Source organism: Pseudophryne corroboree, chromosome 4 (genome assembly GCF_028390025.1).
Source record: "Pseudophryne corroboree isolate aPseCor3 chromosome 4, aPseCor3.hap2, whole genome shotgun sequence".
Taxonomy (NCBI): domain Eukaryota; kingdom Metazoa; phylum Chordata; class Amphibia; order Anura; family Myobatrachidae; genus Pseudophryne; species Pseudophryne corroboree.
Genome location: NC_086447.1, coordinates 788,564,291 through 788,578,136, shown reverse-complemented (window position 1 = coordinate 788,578,136; position 13,846 = coordinate 788,564,291). Strand labels below are relative to the sequence as shown.

General features: G+C 39.9%; 1 long non-coding RNA gene across 2 annotated transcripts in view; it reads right to left on the bottom strand.

Moving 5' to 3' along the window:
• Positions 1 to 416: 416 nt before the first annotated feature.
• LOC134910379 (uncharacterized) overlaps positions 417 to 13,846 on the bottom strand; it is a 252,440-nt gene continuing 239,010 nt past the window's right edge. For both annotated transcript variants that reach the window (XR_010176180.1, XR_010176179.1), the window contains 2 exons: positions 4,376 to 4,487; positions 417 to 4,300 (listed from right to left, as the gene is read on the bottom strand). This is a non-coding gene — a long non-coding RNA (uncharacterized LOC134910379). The remainder of the gene's footprint in view (positions 4,301 to 4,375; positions 4,488 to 13,846) is intronic.

Sequence of the window (13,846 nt, the reverse complement as noted above, 5' to 3'; positions counted from 1 at the left end):
TCAGTGTGTATATACCAACGATGAACGATGTGCGGCCCCGCGCTCGTTCATCGTTAGTGCCGGGTCGTTTATAATACATGCATGCCAATATGGACAATCTTGTCCATATTAGCATGACGGACGACCCGTCAACAACCCCCCCTCCACGCGCGCTGCTGGGTCTTCCTTCGGCCGCATCGTCCGTCGGGCACCTCGGCGGCAAATCTGCCAGTGCGTAGGGTCCTTAAGACATTTGCGTCAGACTCTACATGTGCCCTTATGTTTCCACTGACAGTTGCATGCACAAAGTACCTCAGCTTAAACTTAATTAAGCCATCCATGTATACAGACAAGTAATGAGAGTGATTTCAATTTAATTAGCTGTGAGAAATATACAGCATAAAAACTTCTTGAAAAAAAAGAAAAAATTCCCCTTTCAGTTATAGTAGTTTAATTAAAGCGGCTAATTTATGTTTTTAAACAACATAGGAAAACAGCAGGCCAGCTTGTAATGAGATCAATAAATCAAGTGGGTTGTGGTGAAGGAAATACCTAAACATTAAACAAAACCTCATACATAAAAATATGGGGAAGTACAAAATGATAAGTGAAATGTGCTCACACAACAAAATCATTAAATCGTAGTACAAAAGCTTTACATATGGCCTTAATTATATATTACAAAATAAAATACATCTATGAAGCAATTTTCTAATCCTCAGCCATAGATGGAGACATTTTAATAATTAAACAGGATGGGAAAAATGTGAAATTTCATATTTTATGTATGCAGCCTTTTTTGTTGTTGCATAGGGAGCATGTGTTGCCATAATGTTCTCTGCTGAATAGTTTGAAGGTATTACTGCTATAACGAAGGGTGTGGCGAATCAATCTGATGCCTGAGGCCACAACTCAAATGGTACCCCAATTGGTTCCAAAGCAATTTCTGTAAATATCTTTTTTAGTGTCCTGTGCGACTTAAATTCTTCTTATATATCATTAAAGTAGGAACCAATGACTTAGTTTATATCTGTAAGAAATTATTCATTTTAGCAAAATGATTTTCCACATATTGTTTCTCGCTTGAGAGATCTGCCGCATTTTAGCTCCTTATGGAACTTCTGTTGCTCTTGTCCAGGGGTTGAAAATTGTGTTGCCAGACCCCATAGATAAATTTAGGTAGGAACCCGATGCTGCTGCTCTAGTGTTCAGGGGACTCTGCTCTTTTCTCATAAAAGAGCATGTGGTACTCGCTGTTTTGAGAACTGTGGGAGCACCTAAGGAGGAAGCAGTGTGGCCTTGGGGATAATTCAATCATTACTGGCTCATATTGGCAGATACCTACACATTGGCATTTGTGTAGTGGATGTGAGAAAGGACGCTAGTCTACACGTTGACTCCAAACTAACATGATATTAGTAATAGAAGATCAACAGCAGCCAATATAAGTTAGCAAACTCTCTTTGTCTAAGTACTGTGATAAAGTATGAAACTCTCTTTGTCTAAGTACTGTACAGCCGTACAACATTGTGATGCTCCAGTAACACAGTGACAGGCTTGGGCATATTTAGGACCTTTTATATAGCCAAGTCAACAACATGCACCTGCAGTCTAATCAGCCTGACCTATAATTCTGGTGACTAAGACATGTGATGTTATTGTGGCTCATGAGTCATGCACAATAACACTAAGGGTGTGTACACACGGTGAGATATTTTCTTTCGATTTTGACTATATAGTCAAAATCGCAAGAAAAATTAGTGCAGATCGCAAGGTGAAAGTCACCTTGCGATCCCGATTCGATCCCGATGCGCGGTCCCACCAGGTCGGCATCGCAAGAAAAGATAGGCTGTGCAGGCAAGTCAATCCTTGCTAGATCGGTGTACTATCTAGTTCATCTCACATGTCAATGACATCTCACATAAGCCAAAATCTCACATAACCAAAATGGTAAGCACACATAGTCCATATCTCAAGAAACGTTAGTCAAAATCTGTGCTATCTGGGCTCAAGGGAGTTCAAGGGAAATTGCAAATGAAAATCGGGCATAGCAAGGATCTCACCATGTGTACACAAACTAAGTTAAGAGACAACTTGTAGTGTAATCATTTAATTGCATGTCAACAGCTTACCCTCACCTCCTTTTACCCCAGAGAACATTTTCCCTTGGTCTCCAACTTTTTTAATAACTTAGCTGCTCCTGATCTGTAAGGAACAGTAGAGATAGTTGTATAATTTTGTGTAGAATATTTGAATATCTAATTTTAACCCATCCTGTTATACTGTACTATGGAATACTATAACGCACATTTTGGAATTTGTCCGGGTAAAATAAATATGTTCTTGTTTGAAATAAATGAGACACCGCGCATTTGGCCTTGCTGAAAGTCAAACATATACACAGTCAAGCATAATTTTCTGATTTTTCGTATGAAAGTAAATGAAAAAGTTCAAATTTATCAGCACAAATCAGCCATTTAACACCATTTAGAAACATCCAGTACTTTCCTTAAGATCACTAACAACCTTCTGTATGATTCTGCAAATGAAATTGTTATTTTTGGCGGGTCCAGAAAGGTCAGCCCACTTCTCTCAAATTGCCTACGCCAGACAATTCGCAACCCCCCACTGTGAGTTCTGTGAATAGGCATTTTTCATTGTATTGGAGAATTCTCGGGAGTCTCATTTGTGCGAAAGTCTGCAAATTTCATGAAACAACTCCCACCAAATTACATTGACCCTTATGTGTTAACAGATAAGCTTTATTTATTTATTTATTTATTTATTTGGCATGCAAACACTTGAGACTTATTTTTTTAAACCAAACTTATTTGAAAATATTCCACTATTAGGCACGTCTTATTTTTTTAGTCACAGAATCCCTATCTGGCCATCATTCAGAACACTTAAAAACTGCAGCTACTTTTATTGGAAGCTAGTGTATCATTTGTCTTGAGCAAAATTATTTTATATTTTATTATTTTATATTATTTATCACATCCTATATAATAAAAGACTACCGCTGCTCCTCAACTTTAGTGGGGGAATTCAAGTGCTTTGCATACCACTAGATGGTGCCCGACTAAGTGATTCAAATGTTGCTCCGTTTGGGCACGCACAGTTGCTGACGCTGACATTACTGTTATGTTGTTACATCATTTTGCCGGGCTGGTCACTAGTTATGTATGAATTCTTTCTGTATAGCCTACTACAAAAATGCCCCTAATCCTTCCACCCACATTCCCAACTAAATCAATATTCAGTATTACTGTATAGGAGCACAGGTATTTCATATCAAATAACATCATTGTTACAGTATATAATTGTAATGACCTGTCTAGAACAGTATAACACAAACACGGCACACAGCATCAGTGTAAAACACAAGGACTATCAAGCACATGATAATGAAGTAGGGATCTGTTGCCTGATGCAGACTTGAACGCCCCACATGTCAGGTGTAGAATGCATTTAGTAAAAAAAGCTGCAATAGTGTCATAGGTGTGAGCTCCCCTTAGTGCAGCCAATGATCCAAGCAGTCACAGTGTGCCTGGGGATAGGGCTATGCAGCAATTATGTTTTTGTGCCTTACACACGTATTCCATTGATGTTAACAATGCTGTTACAACTTATATCTGAATACAGTATACTGGCACAATATATATTAATGTCACTATGTCTAGTAGCACAATGTGGACCGTTATGATGTGGATATTGTTGAAATGTCGACATGTTGACGTCCAAATTATAATACTGAAACATGCAAAATTCAATGGCCCAATGCAAAATGATACGAATATACTGAGGAACACTTTGATTAAGTCCCTCATCTTCTACCAATTTAACTGACAAGTCATAGGCTGCAATGTATTGATTGCTGAATCTACTCCAATTCTGTGGACAGGTGACAGGTGCATATCAATAGCAGCGGTTCCAGTTATACACATTATCATGTGATGTATTGGCTATATAACTCATATGACGTACGTACAGTATATATATCTTAATGATAATTGTGACTTCCTTTAATTTATGTCCTTTGCGGTCGCTACATGTTCCTGCAGCAGTTGTATTATGTGTTCTAGAATACATTTGCAGAAGGTTTCTGGAGCTCCCACCTCTGAATATGTTCTCTTAGTTCTCATGTCACAGTAATTGGTATAAACTTATCACCATAAAACCTGGAGATCATCAGCATTGTGACAGCTGTTTTAGCTTTGACGTCATTCCCTTTATGATACCTAAGCAATGTGTATAGATAAGCCTGTCAGGGTATGTTCTCCTCAGTCACATCATGTTTCACAGTGATCCAGGCACGTTTCTGTGGGGCAAGCGGAAGATTAGAATGGCTCTATTACTGGTTATGAGGCTGATGATAAATAATGATTGCTGTTACCTCTTTCTCTTCTCTCCAGGCCTCTGCACCTTTGATGAACTTTATAAAGATATTTTCCACATTCCTCCAGTTCATTGTGTTAAACTCTCTGGGTCCGGCCCTTCTAATCCATCTGTAAATTGGTAACAGGCACATTTTGGTTCCAGTACATGTCTCGTCTAGAGTATGTTTGCAAAGTGCACACTGCCTGTTAACTTTGACTGTACTGTAAATGCATGGTAATTATGTGGATTTAATGTGTGGCAGAGGCTATGAAGTACAAATCTTATATACAGTAATGCAAGAGTGGCCTTTAGGGCCCCTTCATGTATATGACCTGGAAAATGGATAAAAAAATACATGAAACAATGCACACTTTAGACAGGAAGCGATTAAAATACCGAATCCCTTTAGACGTGTTTTCGTTATATGTTGTCAATGTACTTCTAAGGAGTTGTGTATTTACCATTTTATTAACTATTGTACTAGTAGTGCATGTAAAACATGAAACATAGGGAGGACTACTCTCTAAACTTTGAAATTCTGCATTAAAAAAATGTTCACGTAAAAAAGTAGGGGTGTAACTTACGGTGAGAGACTGGTGCCACCACCCAGGTGGCACATATTTGACTTGCAAACTGCCGAAATGGTAATAGAAGATTTACCATACAGGTCAAGGCGCTTTGATATTATATATAGACCGTGATCTATGCAGATTTCATTGGTCCAGGGGTTGCTTAAAACAACAGAAAAAACACCATCATAGTGTAAAATGTAACATGTATTAACATATAACCATAGATATATTGGACTCGTACCCTAACTTGTGGTCTACTTAATAGTAGACGTATATCGCTTTGCTCAGGGGGTGGGCCAACAGAATGGTATGTCCCAATCCTTTTTCCAACCTTCCTCAAAGCCGGCAATCTTCCCCAAACAGAGTGTTCACAATATAAAATTGGAAAGAAACTCCAAATAGTGTAACACCATTTATTAAAAAACATCCAATAAAAACACTTTGGGTAGATAGTGGACTCTCACCAGATGTACAAAATATACAAGCATGTAATGATCCAGGCGTCCCCAGGAACCAGCAATACCTTGAAAAAGATAACCCAGTGTTATCGAAACGCGTTGGTGGAGGAGACGGGAGGATACGTGGATCACTCATCTGCTTGCATGCTGGTTCCTGGGGACGCCTGGATCATTACATGCTTGTATATTTTGTACATCTGGTGAGAGTCCACTTTCTACCCAAAGTGTTTTTATTGGATGTTTTTTAATAAATGGTGTTTCACTATTTGGAGTTTCTTTCCAATTTTATATTGTGAACACTCTGTTTGGGGAAGATTGCCGGCTTTGAGGAAGGTTGGAAAAAGGATTGGGACATACCATTCCGTTGGCCCACCCCCTGAGCAAAGCGATATACGTCTACTATTAAGTAGACCACAAGTTAGGGTACGAGTCCAATATATCTATGGTTATATGTTAATACATGTTACATTTTACACTATGATGGTGTTTTTTCTGTTGTTTTAAGCAACCCCTGGACCAATGAAATCTGCATAGATCACGGTCTATATATAATATCAAAGCGCCTTGACCTGTATGGTAAATCTTCTATTGTCTTGTTTCTTGTAAGTGTTGGTGACACTACTCTACCATTTGGGACACGGGCTGCTATTAGCGCAAAGTTTGCGACCACAAATATTTGTTTGTAGCTTCACTTTTTCACCTGCCGAAATGGTACCCTATAGCCTGGAAAGCTGCCAAGCATCTCCTTAGGAGATGGCTGACGCTCAGCTTTCTGGTCCTGGCCACTCATTCCAAAACATCATGGCATCACATGTGCTGGGGGAAGGTGCCTCAGTGACCCGCTACTGCACTGGCAATAAAGCAATACTAGCAATGGAAGCAGTGATTCTTATTTGTCCCACTTCGAAGGAATATCATGTGTTTATTAGCATATGAAAAGGTGTAGAAAGCCGTGTGAAAAAGCACCCAATGTATTTCATCTGCATGATGTTAATATATTGACAAATGTATATTTAAGCTCATGAAGAACATACTTTCCAAGTTGAATAACAGTTTGGGATTTTTGCATGCGCCTCAAGTGGACACATCTGAAAGGAGGTGTAGCCTTGTGACAGGAGGAATAACCTTGCAGCAAATGTCATGCCCATGAGCCACAACCCCATTTTCAGCACTCTGAGGAGCACTCTCTCCAGTGACTAGATGCTGCACGCGTGCAGACATCTAATCACTATTTGTTCTGCTGAACAGAGCAGCATAGTGAGAGAGGGCCTCCCCCTCCCCCCCCCAAGGGCCAATAGCAGTCAATCAGCTAATAACTGTCATTCAGCTAACACAGTTTGAATGACAGTTAGAGGCTGATTGATTCCTTTGGCAACGATATCTCTCTCCATGGTTTTATACATCCCGCCTTAAGGTGAGATGTACTAAGCCTTGAAGCGAGAATAAGTGGACAGAGATAAAGTACCAGCCAATCATCTCCATGTTACAGGCTGTGTTTGAAAATGACAGTTAGAAACTGGTTGGTTGCTACTTTATCTCTGTTCACTTTATCAATCTCCAAGGGCCGGATGTAATGCGGTGCGATTTTGCACAAATGTGCGAGTTTAGCGCTAAACCTGCACATTTTCCAAAGTTGACCAATGTAATGGGATGTGACAACATGCAAAATCACATGTACCCTGCAGCCTAAAAAATCACAATGGCAAAACTCGCATCCAGATGTTTTGCCATTGCAAACATACAACTCAAGCTATGTAATAGGATGTGAGCTTACAATTCGCACCTAAAACATTACCAAAAAATCGCCAATAAATATACTAGCTTTTGGCTGGCGAGAGTGACAGAGGCATGCATAAATCAGTGAGATCTGTGCATGCTTCTGTATGGAAAAGTAAACAAAGTTTTTGAGGTTGAAAAAAGACAATTTTTCCATTGAGCTCAACCTATTTCTGGTCTCCTACGCTGTATTATTTTTACGATTAATTTAGTCTGTTGCTAATTGCGGCAGCTGTGTTTATTCCTCTTTTATTTATATATTTTAATAACTATAGTGCGTGACTACGCACCATAACCCTGGATATCCTTATCCATTAGGTACTTATCTAGCCCATTCTTAAAAGTGTTGACTGAGGCCTCCATTACTACTCTCTCAGTCAGGGAATTCCAACACGTATTGTCCTTACTGTGAAGAAACCTTTACGTCTCTGTGTGCAAAATCTCCTCTCCTCTAACCTTAGTGGGTGTCCACGTGTCATCTGTGTTGATCTTACCAAAAACAGATCCCCGCAAGCTCTGTGTACTCTCCCCTTATATATTTGTAAATGTTGATCATGTTCCCTCTTAGTCTCCTCTTTTCCAGTGTAAACATGCCAAGTCTTGCAAGCCTTTCCTCGTAATCCAACATCTCCATCCCTTCAATTAGTTTGGTCGCCTGCCTCTGAACCTTTTCTAGTTCCAGGATTTCCTTTTTGTAGTATGGTGCCCAAAATTGTGCACAGTATTCAAGATGTGGCCTCACTAGGGATTTATATAATGGGAGTATAACACTCTCATCCCTTGCGTCAATTCCCTGCTTTATACATGCTAATACCTTTGCTGCAATCCTACTTTGGGTACTAACTATATGAACACCTAAGTCTTTTTCCAGTACAGAATCACCTAATTATACCCCATTTAGTATGTAGGTGTTATTTTTGTTCTTGCTACCAAAGTGCATTATTTGAATATTTCATTTGTCTTGGAACTACAGATACCAGCGGGCCCTTTAATGCCCCACATGCTGGTACTTGTGGTTCTCCAAGTACCAGAATGCAGGAGAGGCTTGCTGGGACTTGTAGTTCCACAGCTAAAGACAATATGTATTTAATTATTTTGCACTTTTATGGCTATCAGACCACCATCCACAGCCCATGGATGGCGGGGACAGCCTCGGGCTTCATCCATGGCCCTTGGGTGCCTGGAGTGGGGGATCTCTTTATTGTAGGGGTCCCTACTCCCCCAGGGAACCCTGGCCTCTGTTGAACAGAGAAGGTCAAACTGTCTGGTTATAATTTGGTATAGATTCCCCTGGAGTGAAAGGCTCTATAAAAAGCATTCTTAAGTGCTGCAAAAAATGTCATCATTATTAATGTCACAGAGCCATGTGTTGAATTGATTACATTAATTTGAAAGCAGAGCAGATTTTGCATAGATAAAGACAATGCCATGTATGGCCCCTGCTCGGGAGTAGTGATGAGCAACATTTTATTAAACTGTTTCAAATATTCCCCTTGCTTAGGTTTTGACCCTGAAATGTTGCCTGTTTTGACTTGAAGTCATCCCACCTCTATTCATAATCAAATGCTGCTAAATAAAAATGTACAAACGCAGCATGGAATTACATTCTGCAGACTGTTAGAACAAAGGTGGAAATTAAAGACTTCTTAACCAGAGCATCTGTTACAGTAATGCCAGTATAGAGGTGACCAGGGCCGTTGAGAGCCATGCTGGGCCCCGGTAAAGGCCTAGGGGCGTTGCTCATTAAGTGGGCGTGACTATGCAATTTAGTATTAAAATAAGTGAATAATAAAATAATTGTGGGGCCGCTGAGTGTGCTCCACAAGACGGGATGCCATTTTAATATAGGTGGGGCGCCTTTTTAACAAAGGGGTGCATGGGGGAGAATACGCGCTTCCTCTCTTACCTGATCTGGAAGCGGGTCTCTCGTCCCCAACCAGCTCCATCTTCCCAGTGATAAATGAGAAGATGACGCTGGCCACTAGAGAGCAAAGAATTTCTATGCTTTCTATGTGCAGCGTCATCTTCCCGAAGATATCACCGGGTGGATGGCACTGTCGCCTGCCGGCCAGAGGACTTATGTCGTTGGGGGGGTGGTCAGCGGAGCCCCCCCCCTCGGGCCCCTCCAGCAGCCTGGGCCCAGGTGACTAGTACCTGCTCCCCCTGCCTCTTGGCAACACTGGAGGTGACAAAACCTGTACAACTGCTTTGTGAGGTCTTCACTTTTAGCAGCCGTCTTTGCCTTAAAGCTATACACACTTACTTGTTCCCAGATACCCCCAAATTTTCAACTCTGTTTATTAAAGACTTTATTACCCTGGGTGCCTCAGGCACATGAATGGGGTTCCTTGGATTAGTGGTCCAAGATCAATAATTTATGGTCAGTGTAATAGGCATAACCAGTACTGGTGGCTATCAATCATAAACTATGTGGACCAGCAGAAGCAAATCTTGTCCCCCACCACATAACTGAACCTAAGGATGACTTATAAACACAATTTCGTTAATTTAATATTTCTTTCTAAATTTCTCAATAAGAAACTCTTGGCCTAGGGATGCCGTGAGAAAAATTCTGATACTCTAGGGCGCCATGATTTAAAAAGGTTTGGGAACCATTGGGTTAAAGTCTTGAAATATAATATTTGGAAAAAATTATTAAGAAAACAGTTTTGTCACTTGTTTATTAACTAAAAACACTAAGTATTCATCTGTCGTCCCCTCTAATTTACAGTATTCTGCAATGGTTTCCACTAGTGCTAAGAAGCTTAATAACCACTTATCCATGTTCAGTCCTATGAAATTATAACAATTATTGTAGCCATTATTCTAGAGCTTGTCAGAGTAAACATACAATCACAGTATATACAGTATATACAGCTGTATGAAAATGTGTGGGCAGGCCTTGCCAAATGACATGTTATATCTTGAAGTGAAACAAAAGTAACACAACACCTGCAGGATATAAACTTAAGCATGACATATTCACAATTTAATTCACAAATATTTATTGAAATGAGCAAATTGAAACATAAAACAGTGATTGCAGCGTTGAGGCGTCTGGGCACCCTGTCAGGTAATACTTAGTAATGCCTTCTATACAAAAATCACAGCTCCAAACATTTCCTGTTGCCAGCTAAAGCCATTTTTGTTTTTGCTTTGGGAATTTTTTCTTCCTTCCCTGTAAGATCTCTACTAGCTAGGAGACATTCCTAGGATTTATTACCTGCACTCATGTTGGCCATCTCCCCACAGTATACTCAAGTCTGGGAACTGTGAAGGTCATTATAAAACCTTGATCTGTCATTTCTGTAAGTGCGTAATGGTTGATTTTGACATAGTGGAGGGAATTCAATTGTTTGAAAAGTCGGTTGGCTGTCTGTTTTTTCCTGTCTATTAGATAGGAAAAAACAGACAGCCAACCGACTTTTCAAACAATTGAATACCCCTCACTGTATGTTTCTGACTGGCTGAAATACTTACTGAAATATCCAACCTGTTTTCAATTTTAATTTATTAGCTGACAAAGGAACATTAACTTCTAACTGTTGTTGACATTTAGTTGAAGCCATTCTTCCTTCTACAATATTTCCCCAGGTGGAAGTAAGCATAAAACATAATAAAATGTTTGATTAATTTTTTCCCCAAAAATTTTTTTCTTCACTTGTTTTACTTCCTATGTATCTTTGTGGTTGTGACCAAAAACTGAAGAAAAAATTATTCATCAGTCCACAGCACTTTATTCTAAAATCTATCTGGATTATCTAAATATAAATGACATGGGAGGGAGATGTATCAAACCTTGGAGAGATATAAAATACCAACCAGTCAGCTTGGTTGGTAATTTCTCTCTCTTCGTTTTATCTCTCTTTACGTTCTGATACATTACCCAATGGACTTTTGTGATGAGGTTGCAGGAACATGCAGATCATTTTTGGGTGAACACCTTTGTATTGTACAACCGTTGACCTCTACGTAGGTTATATCCTTTTATATGAGATCTGCTTTGAATGTCCTGTTTACAAACTGATTTTTCAGAGATTTTGCTGGGTTTTCTACATCTTGTTTTGACTTCAACGGTTCCAACGAATTTCTATTTCTAAATGATGGTTCTGATGGGAAATTTTGAGTTGGAAGTGATTAGGGATCTCATTATAGTATTCCACTGATTTTGTAGTAGTCAGTTATCTTTATTTACAGGTCCTGCTTAGGAAAGCCCATGGCTGTAGAGAGCCGCCAAACATTCCAAAAGGTTAGAGGGGTCAAAGAATGTATACAACTTGTGAGTGGTCTCCATCTGGCTTAATTTAAGTCCTAACAAGTCAATCAACTTTTGTGGCCTTACAAGATATATTACTGATTCAGGTGGAAGGGTACCCAATCGTTGGCACAGGTCATATTCACTGGGTATTTATTCATTTTCTTTATCTGTTCAGCAAATAAATAGTAATTGGTTATTAAAATGGGCAGAAATGTCTAATGTGTAAGTCCGTATCCTGTGGAGGTTGCGTTGACCTCTGTTTACATCAGTGTTTGCTGTAACTGCAAGGGTCTGTACAATACTGCTGCAATTTTAGACCACTAGCTGCAGTGATTACTTCTGCAATAGTGTGCTTATATTACGTGTGATAGTAAACGAGCACAATTAATAAGCCTATTATCAAGTAGCACAGTTTCGCACTGAGGTATCCCACGTCCATGTTCCTGTAGGATCCTGGATGTGGGAGATTGAGTCTCCTTCATAGCCTCTTCCCATACTTTGCCTTTTTCCCGTTGTGTGGGAATGAACCAGATGCTCTATAACATTAATGTACACGTGTGCCAAATGTCACTGCTCTGCACCTCTTCATCTGATGCTACAAGAGTCAAATACCCATCTACCTGGTGCTGAGTCACTGGTGTGTCCCACTTGCCTTAGCAATGAATGGTTAATAAAGTGTTGTGTTTTTAGGTGGAAAAAGCACATAAGTTCTATCACACGCACATATACAAATAATATATACTGTAGATATGCTTATATTTACAGTACAGTAATAGAAGCATGGGAAACCTAGATCTAGACGTGTGTTTAATTTTGTTTATATATCAGATTGTTTTCATAAATTCTGTTCAATCTGTACACGTTTTTCTTGGTTCTAAATTCCACTTGATTGGCTACCCCTCCTTGCACAAACCAAAAGTGTATTTTTATAACTTCCTCTTTCATAAAGGTTCATGACGGTGATCAAAGGAAAGAAACGGGACATTGAATTTTGAACAGAAAACTTCCACACAGCTATGCAAAAGTGCTGTATAATTTATAGGATTAAATCTACGCCAAATCCTGAGAACTCAATATATAAACGGTTCTAGCAATGCATGAATGTGGAAATTTTCCAGTACTCCATAATAATACGTTATGAATTACCACCTTATGTAACATGTGCCAACGTGCCAAGCATTATACCTTATACTGACAGATATTGAATTGTGAGGCTTGGACTGTGCAAACATATTTGACATCAGCTACATAGTCACAGCTATGTTAATATGGTGCCAAGTGTAAATACCCATATATATCATCTGATTAGCAGTTCGGCATGAAAAAATAATTTTAACAGGGTTGTAATTATTTTAAATATATGCTGTATATTTTTAAGTAATCTATATGAAATGAACTTTAGTGTGCACTATTCCGCATGCGTCATTTCATTTTTAAGGAGATTTCTTGAATAGGATTATAAAATAATTTTAATATGGACATTTTTTTAAGGTACAGAACTAGAGTTGATGCAAACCTGCGTGTTAGCCCCATGCATGTTTTCGCTCAGTGCATGCTTCCGGGACCAAGGGCTTAACTTAGTCCTGATCGCAGCAGCAAAATTTTCTCTAATGGGCAAAACCATGTGCACTGCAGGGGGGGCAGATTTAACATGTGCAGAGAGAGTTAGATTTGAGTGGGTTATTTTGTTTCTGTGCAGGGTAAATACTGGCTGCTTTATTTTAACACTGCAATTTAGATTTCAGGTTAAACACATCCCACCCAAATTTAACTCTCTCTGCACATGTTATATCTGCCCCACCTGTACTGCACATGGTGTTGCCAATTAGAGAACAATTTTGCGGCTGCAGTCAGGTCTGAATTAGACACCAAGCTCGAACTAGAGTAGAATGTTTTCATTTCAGTCGCATCTTCACTTGCATCTGAAGGCGCATAACTGAGCTCCAGTAATTGGGCACACTTACATAGGTGATGTTAGGAGAGGGCATATTGAATGGATTGCGGGTTATGCAGGTGTCTAGAAGCATAAATACACCTGTTTTCAGGCATATCGTTTGCATCAATGGGTGCAGGTCTTCCCTGATGATGATGGATAGGTAATCAAGCATTTGATTAGGGACAGCCAGGGGCATCCAAATGTTGTAGGTTGGTGGGGGAAATATTTAATCTCAGCTTGGTGCCCTCGGAGGCGGAAAAATAGGGGGGGGGAGGCGGTACCACTGCAAGGAGAAGAAAGAGGTGGTGGCACCATGGAAAATGAGTCTGTGAGTCCCATGGATGGAGGTACTACAATGGGAGGAGGAAGAGCCTTGGACACAGGGTTGGACTGGCCCACAGGGGTATAGGGGAAACCACCGGTGGGCCCCACTGCCAGGGGGCCCACCTCCTGCTCTAGGGATCAGGTTTCAGACTGTGCACTTGAA